This window comes from Frankliniella occidentalis, unplaced genomic scaffold (genome assembly GCF_000697945.3).
Source record: "Frankliniella occidentalis isolate FOCC.00 unplaced genomic scaffold, Focc_3.1 Scaffold383, whole genome shotgun sequence".
Taxonomy (NCBI): domain Eukaryota; kingdom Metazoa; phylum Arthropoda; class Insecta; order Thysanoptera; family Thripidae; genus Frankliniella; species Frankliniella occidentalis.
This window is the reverse complement of record NW_026267505.1, coordinates 76833-84939: the sequence shown is the minus strand read 5'-3', so window position 1 is coordinate 84939 and position 8107 is coordinate 76833. Positions and strand designations below refer to the sequence as shown.

The following is an 8107-nucleotide window of genomic DNA, read 5'->3' as shown; positions in this document are numbered from 1 at the left end:
ATTCTTGTCACTCCTACAAGAATTCGTATTCTTGGCCCAAGAATAATTTTTTCTTGTGTCAATCTTCCATAAAAATCTTACTTCAAGAATTATTTTCTTATCCCAAGAATATCTAGTCTTGGCTGTAATAAGTTAAATAGTGCCCCCGGAGACAGTCGTGAACTCTCTCTCACGGTGGGTTATGACGGTAGTGTTAGCCGGCTCGATTCTCCTTAATGCAACTCACGCCTTTAATTGGCACTGCCGGGATTCGAACCCTGATCGTGTCAACTCAGCGCTAAAGCGTAAGCAGTAACCGTTTGAGCTATGAAGCCACATGCGTGACCGTGTCCCCAGCGCTGCCTTTGTACCTCAGGTAGCCCGGTCCTCTCGCGCGCTCCATCCTGAACCGCCCCTCCCCCCTCCACCCACGCCCGCCCGGCCTAGTTACATGTTTCTTTCGCACAAGCATATAGTTTTCTTGGGCTAAGCAGAATGTTTCAAGAATATTTTCTTCTTGTGGGAAGAAAACCATGTTTCTTCGAACAAGAAAAATCGCCTTCACTCGAGAAAATTATTCTCATCCCAAGTAAAGTTGAGTCAAGAATAATTTTGGGATTGGGGCAAGAAAACATTCTTGTGAGTGCTTGTCTTTTAGATAATCCCCTATTTAGCATGTGGTAAATCAAGGTCTTATATGCTGGAACATGGGCATGGTGCCCAAAATGACGAGGGCAAGAGAGTGGATTATTTCATGAGCGGTGTATACGAGCGGTGGTTCGACGCGGGTGCCCTGGCTTACGAAAAGGGGCCCGAGTGGAACCTTGAGCCAATGCGCAAAGTGAAGAGGAATAAGTCGACCAGCACTGCTCCACCAAAGCCAGGAAAAAAATTGCTGAATGCAATGGGCTTGGAGAATGGCAAGGAACGGCCCGATGCACCTTCGCGCTTTCAGAGGAAGCGAATTGGTGACCGACGCCTACCACGGCCCCACTACGCCGGACGTGCCGGAGGACGTCCTGTAGCAGAGGTGCGCCGATATTTTGGCAAGGACGTTTGCAGTGGCGGACACTGCGGAGAAGCGACCACTGATTGAGAGAGAAAACCGCGGCCAGCAGGACAACCCCTTATGAGAATACTGGCACAGGGACACCCTCTCTTCAGTGAACTTCAAGAGTGCCGCAGTTCACGGCGCAGAAATTTCATGCGATAAGTTATTGACGACCATTCTCAGAAGAAAGAAGTAGACTAGCTATATGTACGCCAGACCACGTCTCGCGTAACAGGCTTCGCGATATCTCACGAAACACTGTTACGCTGCGACGCGCCTGGCGCACATATAGCTAGGCCTGCGGCGCTGACACCCGAGACGGGGCAATAGGACTGTTAATACAATTTTTTCGAACATTTTATCATTTTTACCTCATTTTTGTCAAGAAATGCCCCCTAGCACCTAAACGGTACAAGATAGAGCCAAACGGACGAAATTTTCGCCCGTAGGGCTCTTCTTTGACGATTTACCCCTTAGGAACCCATAAAAAAATATTTGATAAAAATGCATTTTGCGACCTGTAGTTTTTGATTTTTTTAAAAGCCAATTTTTGAGCTAGAATGCTCATCTTCGAACTCGATCTGTCTTTTTAGCCCGCCCTTCTGCTTTTAAAAAAGCATTAAAGCGGGCTTATGCAACCGCTCCCGTGTCTGTCTGTCTGTCCGTCGTCCGTGTAAGAGGAAGGAGATGAGAGACAACGAAACGCCTGGTGCAAATCCTGGCAACCACCCCTAGGGGGGTGAAAGGGGGTAACAAAGAAATAGGGGTTGGTCCAAAAAGTAGGAAAAAAAATACATAAAGACGTACAAGGAGGCGTCCAATCGTAAAATGTCAGAGGGAGTACCCCCCCAAAACAACGCATTCTGAATCAGGAACTACCCTCGGATTAGCCGTATCTTTTACTGTTTCGGCCCTAGAGGTGGATATATTGAAAATAATAGCAGAAAGTCAAGTTTTAGGACTGTTTGACAAACAATATACAATCTAGAAACTGCGTGGGTTAATTTTTTGTAAGCAAAGCAGAAGGGTGGGGTGTAGTCACGGTGTTGCCCCGTTACAGTCTTTTGTCATGTCCAAGGAGCAAATTTCTAGTGCCGCAGGCCCCCCACAGGACGCTTTATTTTTACTCAAATATGCAAAGTGATTTACCGGTCACATTGTTTATTTGATGATGCACTTCAGTAAATAGCCATCGCCGCCGGCAGGCCAAGCAGGCCCGACCCCTGCTGAACGGAGTTGCCGGCGCAGCGAAGTGGAGCTGGCAACTCCGTTTGGCGGAAGGGCGGGCCTGCTTGTTATGATACAAAACGACCCTGAAATTCCCAGATCGCTATCTCAATTCCTTCTCGAGTTATCGTGCGGACAGACAGACAGACAAACACACAAACAAACAGAATGAAACTTTTTCGGTCAGTGAATGGGCTTTGCTAATCGCTCAGCCAATGAACAAGAAGCATAGTTGCCATTGCTGACAGCAACCCAAGGCAGAAAATTCAAACAGCTTTTGACAGAAAATGATGAAAAGTGGAACCACAAACCAGATTTGCAAGAGCATTTTTTGCGAAAACAAGTAATACGACCAAAAATAGTGACATAAGGCAGATTTTTACCAAAATCTGCACATAATTTCACATTTCCTAGGAATTTCCCTTTCTTTCGCGCATTTTCCCTTTTTCCCTCAGCCCCCGAAAATTTCCCCGAAAAGGTGAAATTTCCATCGATCTGGCAACTCTGCTTGGTCAAGCCGCCGCTCGCCAGTATCGCTCGGCGCTACTGCAGCGCCACCTGGCGCACGACGACCGAACTACTACACTAGACCGTCCACCGCTTGCAAAAAGTTTCTTGAATTTTGAAGCGCCGGGTCGTTATCCATTCTCTGTCGAAAACTAAGAGTTACGTGTCTCGGCGATTTTTGATTTTCGAAAAATTAAACAGTGCGCCGCCCTCTTGAAGTTTTTACATTTTTCTCAATTACCTAAAGTTCTTCAAATGCTTATAAAATCGGCCCCAATCGCTTAATTTCGACGGGACTGGTCTCTTTGGATTCAGTAAATACCAAGGAACACGAAAATGCCCCCCCTGAGCCTTCTGGGGTTTGTTGCCTGTCCTCCAGGGGGTCTGAAATAAGGAACTTTAGCTGTCAAAAATACTAACTTTTAATCTGAGAAGGTAGGTGTACTGATAAAGTTGATTACCGTTCATAAGAAGTGGAGTTCCTTCGCAGCTGGATGAGACAGCTGATGGCTGTTGTTCCTCCAGTAAATAATCAACTAGAAAAGAGACATTTCAAGAAGTAGAAATTAAAGCTTGCAGAGGTGGTTGATGTTGTGAGTTGTGCAAATAATGTTTCTATTGACTTACCACTATACAAAAATTCATTTCCATTGTTCAGCACGCTCGTTTCTTGAGTGTAACTGCTGTCATCCATTCGTTCTGGACGAAGGAGAATATAATTCAAGTGTTAGGTGAAGACTCATAGGCGCTGTCGACGCCAAAAAGACGTAAAAATTTCGACCAGCGTTTTATTCGCGAAATATGTAGCCCTTGAGTAGCTGCACCAGGTGCTGCAATCCGTTTTGTGATATCTCAAACGGTGTCGCGTCAGGGGCGTTGAGAACAAGGCCCTCCGCCCCACCACCAAGTGACCCTAGTTATGCACATTCTAATGACGATTTAACGGTTCTGGTAAGTTAGATGCGCCCTAACGAAAGAGTCCGATCTGCTTTGCTGCTGAACCAAAAGAATCCGATCTGCTTCGCTGCCAAACCAAAAGAGTCCAAACTGCTTTGCTGCCAAACCAAAAGAGTTCGATCTGCTTTCGGCGCTCGTCGACCGCTCCGCATAAACTCTATGATATCTCGAAGCTTGTGAGCGAAAGGGTATATGTTTTAGGGTGAACACATTCGTAAAGGACAGGGTGACATGCTACTCTTTCTATGTTGCGTTATGTAGCCCTCCAAAGATGCCTGACTTTCCAAGGCAGAAAAGCAGATCGAACGCTGTTGGTTTGGCAGCAAAGCAGATCGGACTCTTCTGGTTTGGCAGCGAAGCAGATCGGACTCTTTTGGTTCAGCAGCAAAGCAGATCGGACTCTTTCGTTAGGGCGCATCGAGTTGTGGAGAAATTAATTAGAGATGTGAAATTTATGAGGTCAGTATAAGAGACATTCTTTCTTTTCCCCCTTTCTTCCAACAGAATAACCAAACTACCAGCGAGGAAAGTGTGAAATCACATCTTGATATCATCTCACCCCTTCAAAATACAGAGGAACAATTTTTAAATGACAATCATACAAACCTGTTGTTTATTGATTTAGAGATCGTAAATTACTTATATTGCATGCAACTCTTAGTTTTAAATTAGTTGAAGGACAATATACCTTTGTTGCGATTTCCATCCTGTTTCAGCAGACAGAAAATGAAGAAACTGTGAAAAGAATTACCATAGAGAAAAGTGTCACGGATCATTTAAAGTCTGACCTTCAGCATGAAAGTCTCATCCCTCAAGATATTGAACAAGTTCCAGAAGACAATTATACTGACCCATTACCCGTGGAAATTTCTAACCAGCTTCCGCAAACACAAAATGATGAAAATCAAAATAAAGAGATTTGGCATGGCACTAAGAAACCATCAACGGTAAGTTTCAAATATGGTGCCAGTTTGTCAAAATCAGTACTACCCTTATTTAATAGAGAATGTTTCCTTCTTTATTGGCAGATTACTTTGATTGCTGAATTAAACAGTTTGGGCAAATTGTTGTTTGTAATATTCCAAAGGAAATAGTTGTCAACAGAAGTAAAGGAAAGGTTATCTTTTCCCATCTATAATACAGAAATTTCCAGTATTAGTTTCAATTACAACAATACACTAAAATTAATTTGATTTCAATCCATCTGACAGCAGTGACAGAAAGACAGAAAAGCAGTAAAAGATTTTTCCCTCGAACAAAAAGAAAAACAAAGGGAGAAATGGAGGAAGTGTTCTCAGAGATATAGAGACAAAAAAAAAAACAAAACAAAAAAACAACAGGACGATTTTCTATTGCCTTAGCCCAATTATGGAGATGTTCATTTGGGTAATTCTGATGAACCAAGAGCAACAGGACCTTCAAGGCAGAAATTACAGGCTAGAAAAATAACCAAAAGAGTTTGGGAAGTCATAGGTAGAAAGATAAAGAATCTCGAAGACGACAAAAGAGAATTACAGAAAAAGGTACAAGCAATCCATAAAAAAATTTCAAGGCACAAGAACAAAGTGGAAGAGGAGAGACTCACTCCAGAGAAAAGAAAAGTTAGATCCATGGTAGAGGCCTGCCCTGGTCCAGTTAGGGTCAGGGCGGGGAAAAATGCGACATTTCACATACTTTGACTGTAATTGAAATAAAAGTCGGGTTTCCATGCATGAAAATGTATGTTTTCGATGAATCATAATTTCTGTAGTCGAAATTGTGCGCAAACTAAAATTCTTGATGTGATTTATTACTAATAGAAGAATTTAAATGTGACTATTTCAGTATTTGCTTACCGGGGAAAAATGAGACACGCGTGGGGAAAAGTGAGACAGGCGGCCTAGCGTACATTTCGGGGAAGAAGGAGACACTTCGGGTAAAAATGAGACAGCCACTCGTGTGAGAGGCAGGGAGTAGCTGTGAGGGAACAACTAAACGCGCAGTGTTTGAGCCTGGCGCGCGTGATCGAGATCGAGCACTGCCATCTAGCGGCCGGTGTCGGAAGCACGGCGAGGCCGGGCCGGCCGATGCGAGGGCGAGAAGCAGAAAGTGAAGTGAGGGAAGAAGATTGTAAGCGAGGAGGAAGGAAAGCTAGAAAGAAAGGAAAATATGCTAGTGGATTGTTAAGACAATTTCGTAGACTTTCCATCCATCCACCATGCGCGAATCTTTAACGACTGTTTTAGAGCACCGAGTGTGTTTTCAATATACCAGCGAAGCCACAGAGCCATAGTCGAAAGCTACAGGTTTGTTTTCACAACACTTTGACTGCTGCTGTTAACCATTTCGTTTAATTCTTTCAATTAATTTCCATCGCTTCCTCCAGGAATGGCATAGTAATTAGTCAAAAGAAGCGAGTCAGGTAGACCACGAACATTGGAGTGACATTCGATGTGGCCTCCAGGTTCTCACGAAACATCACGGTCGTGCTTTTAACCTCAACTGGTCGAGCACAATCTTGTCAGTTTCTCAAAGTATTCAATATCTTTGTAGTAGGCCTATTGATCAAACAGAAAGGAAGCAGCCAGCACCACTGTATTTAATATTGTTCTTTTAATTTTCAGCTCCCATTCAAATGACTTTAGGACCTGAGCTGAGGTGATATCGTAACCGATGGTCTCACATTAGTAAAGTGTAAACTGCACAATACGTTCTGTATGTACTGATTGTACTAAAGTTTGATTAATCAGAAATAAAAGTATTTATTTATGCAAGTATTTACATTACTCAAAGTAATGACATTTCTCATTAAAACATAAACGCACTCATTGCAGGACTGGGAAAGATTTACTTCACTTCCTCTTTTTTTTATTTGACGTCGGCTTTATTGGTGGTAAATTTTCCTTGTTAGAAGCAGGTCTCTCCCTCTTCCCCAGGTTCCTAGACATAACATTTTAAAATTAGTTTTATATAATAGCTACAAAGCTACTCAAGTTGTTCTTTTATTTTGAGACTCACTTGGATTGAAACACAGGAGAGACTTGCCCGTGATCAAAAATAACAACTTGGTCTGTAGATTGCCTGTAAATATAATCACAAAGTAATGGCTATTTTTATAATTTTAATTTTGCAAGAAAACACAAATTTTTCTTACTCTGCATTGTGTAATTACTGGAGGCCCCTGACCCATTTGAAGGTCTGCTTCAGATTCAGGTGGAATAATAGAAACATCAGGCTGCACTCTAGTTGTCTGCTTCTTCCTGTTTCTTGGTGCCCTAGAAATGATTTACAAAAATGTGATACTCTTCTTGTGACGATGTTTTAAAATGTTTTACAATAACTTGAAATGCTCCTACCTGTTGTTTTTTTTTCTTGGACTTTTCCCACGGGGGCCCACTCAAATGGGAGGCCGTGGAGCGTCGATGTTCTTGTTTTTGATATTGTTGTGACGTAGGACCCACCGACGCGGGGAGGGCCACACTAACAATGACAAGTCCATGGACGCCGCTTGGGCCAAATAAATCAGTCAAACATGGACATTTTGGAGCACAATCACCTAAGAAACTATTGCAACTCAAAAATATCAGTATTTAGGTGCGTATTTTGTTTGCGTGTGGAAGAATAACTAGTCACAGATGAATAAATTCAAGCGCGCTCCTTGTGGTAACAGTTGCTCTGTTGTTTATTGACAACGCGGTTTCGGGGCTTCGGGGAAAGCCAACTATTTATATGCGTTTTGAAGTAAAATATAACGATCCGTGCGAGAATTTGAGAGGCCCAAAGGCTCAAATGGTGATAGTATGGAAGTATTGCGATGTGTCGCAGCTGTGTCGTGTTATTGACAGTTCTGTAAGGTAAGTTCCCCGCTGTGTGCTCGGTTGTTGGAGGTTATGATTAGTATTTATGTTTTTGCCTTTGGTGGAGTAAATACTATTGTTGTGGAGCAGTCATGATAAGCTCTGATATAATGATTTATGATATAACTACAGGAACGAGTCACCCACCTGGTGCCCCTCCCGTCCCCACTGTAATTGGATTGAGGAATCAAACCTAGCTGCAGCAGTTGTAGTCACACCAAACTTCATTTGCAGGTAAGTGTCCACTTCAGTAAATATTTATCATTATTTAACAAGACTAGAAAAATTTAACGAGGGACTAAATTAATAAACAAAATAGACTGAACATATATGTGTCAAAGACTGGAAAAGTTCATGAAGTGTGAATCACACAAGTGATAAAACACACACAGTCAAATAAAAACAATTTTAGAATGAACCAAAGTAAATAACTTTGGAATCACACAAGTGATAAAACACATAGTCAAATGAAAACAACAATGTTCAATTTTAGAATAAATCAAAGTAAATAACTTTGGAATCACACAAGTGATAAAACACATAGTCAAAT

The 8107-nt window shown here is 42.4% G+C and overlaps 1 long non-coding RNA gene across 1 annotated transcript; it reads left to right on the top strand.

The window, feature by feature from the left end:
• The first annotated feature begins 5210 nt into the window (after nt 1-5210).
• Nucleotides 5211-6562, top strand: LOC127751219 (uncharacterized). The gene is made up of 3 exons (XR_008012027.1): nt 5211-6006; nt 6087-6220; nt 6325-6562. It is a non-coding gene; the product is annotated as an uncharacterized LOC127751219 (long non-coding RNA).
• Nucleotides 6563-8107: the final 1545 nt, after the last annotated feature.